The 5,000-nt window shown below is 37.9% G+C and overlaps 1 protein-coding gene across 5 annotated transcripts in view; it reads right to left on the bottom strand.

Annotated features, from left to right (window-relative positions):
* nrxn3a (neurexin 3a) overlaps window positions 1-5,000 on the bottom strand; it is a 291,045-nt gene that overhangs the window by 58,274 nt on the left and 227,771 nt on the right. The window lies entirely within an intron of this gene.

Below are 5,000 nucleotides of genomic sequence, written 5' to 3'. Positions count from 1 at the left end.
ATTTAGGTTCTGAAATAATCACCGCATGTCACGTTTACGTCGTAGCTGATCACCAGGAACGTGATAAGGAACCGGAGCAGATGTGGGTCGCAGCCACGGTGGTGTGGAGGCTTGATTTTCAAACAGCATTAGCAGGTAACGCTAAACCCTGATGTATTGATTTATAAGCCAACAGCAAAACGCTGGATTGTTTTCATGAGCTCGCAGATGGAAGAGCGTTTAGATGAATCCTCAGACGTCAGGGTCATTTAAGCAGCTTCACAGAACCCCTGAACATCAGAGATGAGAACTGAGATGAGAAACGACTGAGAGAGCTGAAGTCTGATGTGCACCAGCGCTCGCTCACGGTCCAGCTAATGGACTCGAAGACTGACAGCAATGTACTTTAATAGCACATTAATACACCTGTAAATACACCTGTATGTAAATACACCTGTAAATACACCTGTATGTAAATACACCTGTAAATAAACCTGTATGTAAATACGCATATAAATAAACCTGTATGTAAATACACATATAAATAAACCTGTATGTAAATAGACCTGTAAATAAACCTGTATGTAAATACGCATATAAATAAACCTGTATGTAAATACACATATAAATAAACCTGTATGTAAATAGACCTGTAAATAAACCTGTATGTAAATACACATATAAATAAACCTGTATGTAAATACACCTGTAAATAAACCTGTATGTAAATAGACCTGTAAATAAACCTGTATGTAAATACACCTGTAAATAAACCTGTATGTAAATAAACCTGTATGTAAATACACATATAAATAAACCTGTATGTAAATACACATATAAATAAACCTGTATGTAAATACACATATAAATAAACCTGATACTGCAAATGGATTTGAATCCAGCCTCATTCCTAGCATGAGAAAATATAAAAATCATTAATAGCTAATTAAAAAAATGTATAAATTTCCTTACTTCCTTCCGTCCTTCCTTCCATCCATCCATCCATCCATCCATCCATCCATCCATCCATCCATCCTTTCTTCCTTCCATCCTTCCTCCCATCCATCCATCCATCCATCCATCCATTCATCCATCCATCTATCCATCCATCCATCCATCCATCCATCCATCCATCCATCCTTCCATCTATCCTTCCTTCCTTCCTTCCTTTCTTCCTTCCTTTCTTCCTTCCATCCTTCCTTCCATCCATCCATCCATCCATCCATCCATCCATCCATCCATCTATCCATCCATCCATCCATCCATCCTTCCATCCTTTCTTCCTTCCATCCTTCCTTCCTTCCATCCATCCATCCATCCATCCATCCATCCATCTATCCATCCATCCATCTATCCTTCCATCTATCCTTCCTTCCTTCCTTCCTTCCTTTCTTCCTTCCATCCTTCCTTCCTTCCTTCCACTCTGTGCTGTATGCATGTGTGACTGTGGTGTTGAGACAGACTGAGCGAGTGAATCGGTCCAGTGTGATTATTAAACTAAATAAAACACTTTTCCACACTTTGACTAATCCTCAGAGACGAGAGCGAGTGTTTAATAGACCCAGAATGTTTACACTCTAATAATCTCGCTTTACTTTAGCTGTTTAATCAGCGAGTGGTAAATGTATTAAATTACTTTCAGAAGAAAAGGAAAAAATAACAGCTGAATACAGACAGCAGAAAATAAACAGCCTACAAAACACCTACATGTGGAAGAAATACCACATCAGATGATATACAGATCATCAGACCTCTGGGTTTCCACCATGTTACAGTTAACCCCATTATATTTACCCCCTTAATGTTTAACCCCATTATATTTACCCCCTTAATGTTTAACCCCATTATATTTACCCCCTTAATGTTTAACCCACTAATGTTTAACCCCATAATATTTAACCCCAGTTAACCTCATTACATGTAACACCACTACACTTAACCCCATACTGTTTAACCCTTAATGTTTAACTCTGTTATATTTAAACTTATAACGTTTTACCTTGTTATATTGAACCCTGATATGTTCAACACTGTTATGTTTAACCCCATTATACTGAACCTTTTATACTGAACCTTTTATACTGAACCTTTTATACTGAACCTTTTATACTGAACCTTTTATACTGAACCTCTTTATACTGAACCTTTTATACTGAACCTTTTATACTGAACCTCTTTATACTGAACCTCTTTATACTGAACCTTTTATACTGAACCTTTTATACTGAACCTCTTTATACTGAACCTTTTATACTGAACCTCTTTATACTGAACCTTTTATACTGAACCTTTTATACTGAACCTCTTTATACTGAACCTTTTATACTGAACCTTTTATACTGAACCTCTTTATACTGAACCACTTTATACCGAACCTTTTATACTGAACCTTTTATACTGAACCTTTTATACTGAACCTCTTTATACTGAACCTCTTTATACTGAACCTTTTATACTGAACCTCTTTATACTGAACCTCTTTATACTGAACCTTTTATACTGAACCTTTTATACTGAACCTCTTTATACTGAACCTCTTTATACTGAACCTTTTATACTGAACCACTTTATACTGAACCTTTTATACTGAACCTCTTTATACTGAACCTTTTATACTGAACCTTTTATACTGAACCTCTTTATACTGAACCTTTTATACTGAACCTCTTTATACTGAACCTCTTTATACTGAACCTCTTTATACTGAACCTTTTATACTGAACCTCTTTATACTGAACCTTTTATACTGAACCTCTTTACACTGAACCTTTTATACTGAACCTCTTTATACTGAACCTCTTTATACTGAACCTTTTATACTGAACCTCTTTATACTGAACCTTTTATACTGAACCTTTTATACTGAACCTTTTATACTGAACCATTTACACTGAACCTTTTATACTGAACCTCTTTATACTGAACCTCTTTATACTGAACCTTTTATACTGAACCTCTTTATACTGAACCTTTTATACTGAACCTTTTATACTGAACCTTTTATACTGAACCATTTATACTGAACCTTTTATACTGAACCTCTTTATACTGAACCTCTTTATACTGAACCTTTTATACTGAACCTCTTTATACTGAACCTCTTTATACTGAACCTCTTTATACTGAACCTTTTATACTGAACCTTTTATACTGAACCTCTTTATACTGAACCTTTTATACTGAACCTCTTTATACTGAACCTCTTTATACTGAACCTTTTATACTGAACCTCTTTATACTGAACCTCTTTATACTGAACCTTTTATACTGAACCTTTTATACTGAACCTCTTTATACTGAACCTTTTATACTGAACCTCTTTATACTGAACCTTTTATACTGAACCTCTTCATACTGAACCACTTTATACTGAACCACTTTATACTGAACCTTTTATACTGAACCTCTTTATACTGAACCTTTTATACTGAACCTCTTTATACTGAACCTCTTTATACTGAACCTTTTATACTGAACCTCTTTATACTGAACCTCTTTATACTGAACCTTTTATACTGAACCTCTTTATACTGAACCTTTTATACTGAACATCTTTATACTGAACCTTTTATACTGAACCTCTTTATACTGAACCTCTTTATACTGAACCTCTTTATACTGAACCTTTTATACTGAACCTCTTTATACTGAACCTCTTTATACTGAATATCTCCACTGATTTAAGTGATTTTTTTTATTAAGTATTAAGCCTAACGTTCACGATGTACAGTGAAAGTCCACTAGTATGACTGCGTCTCAGCAGCAGCGTGGAGTTTAGCTTCACTCTGATTAAAAAATGAGCACTATCGATTTTTTTTCTACACTCACTTCCTTCCATTTTATAACATTTCACTCAACAGGTTTCTGAGCACAGACCTGACTCGACTCCTCTGACCTTTCTGCTCTGCTCGGAGTGATTTTAAAGCTCGCTGCTAAACACAGCCCTGAACACGCTGCTGGACCTTAGCATTAAACACGCCGGCAGATTCGCTCTAATTGTATGTTTGCGATAATCGAAACACTGTGTTTAACGCTGCTGTAGGCGATGAAACGTCTACATCTCAGTGCAGGGTGCGAACGCAGAGGACCTTTAAAGCAAATTGAAAGATTCTGACCACCCATGGATATGCAAAAGAGAAAGAGAGAGAGATAAAAACCAAAAAAAAAAACCTACGGCCGAGCAGAAGCAATTTGTAGATCCATTTAGATTTTTTTTTTTTTACCCTAATTATACACTAACCTCCTGCTGTTCAGCAGTAGGAATGAAGGCATTTGCTCTTAATGACTAGAGAGCATTCTTACAACAAATCGACAGAGTGCTTTTTGTACATTAGAGACGAGCAAAAGATTAAAAAATTCACTTTCTTCGCTCCAAACTTTCTCCAATTAGTGTGTGGCTTGGAATATTACGGACCGGCCTTTTGAGCGATTTGTGCTGACTGGGTAGGTTTTTTTTCTTCTGCTTAAACAGCAGGGAAATCTTCACAGGTGTCATTCTGTCTCTCTCGCTCTTCTCCCGACACGTCAGGAGAATCCTTGGCAAGTACGACCATGAGCAGATGGTGCTTTTGGACATCCACTCATCATTAATGACGTAGGAGTAGAGAGATGGGGAGAGTAGAAGAGAGGAGAGGAGAGGGAATAGAGGAGAGGAGAGGAGGAGAGGAGAGGAGAGGAGAGGAGAGGGGGAGAGGAGGAGAGGAGAGGAGAGGAGAGGGAAGAGAGGAGAGGGAAGAGAGGAGAGAAGAGATGGAGAGAAAAGGAGAGAGGGGAGGAGAGGAGAGGAGAGATTGAGAAAGAAGGCGAGAGGAGAGGAGAGGAGAGGAGAGATGGAGAGAGGTGAGGGAAGAGAGGAGAAGAGAGAAGGAGAGAGGAGAGGGAAGAGAGGTGAGAAGGAGAGAGGAGAGAGAGGAGAGGAGAGATGTAGAGAGGAGAGGAGAGATGGGAAGAGAGGAGAGGAGAGGTGGAGAGAGGAGAGGAGAGAGGGGAAGAGAGGAGAGGAGAGGTGGAGAGAGGAGAGG

This window comes from Tachysurus vachellii, chromosome 10 (assembly GCF_030014155.1).
Source record: "Tachysurus vachellii isolate PV-2020 chromosome 10, HZAU_Pvac_v1, whole genome shotgun sequence".
Taxonomy (NCBI): domain Eukaryota; kingdom Metazoa; phylum Chordata; class Actinopteri; order Siluriformes; family Bagridae; genus Tachysurus; species Tachysurus vachellii.
Note: the sequence above shows the minus strand (reverse complement) of the source record. Positions and strands in the feature narration are given on the sequence as shown.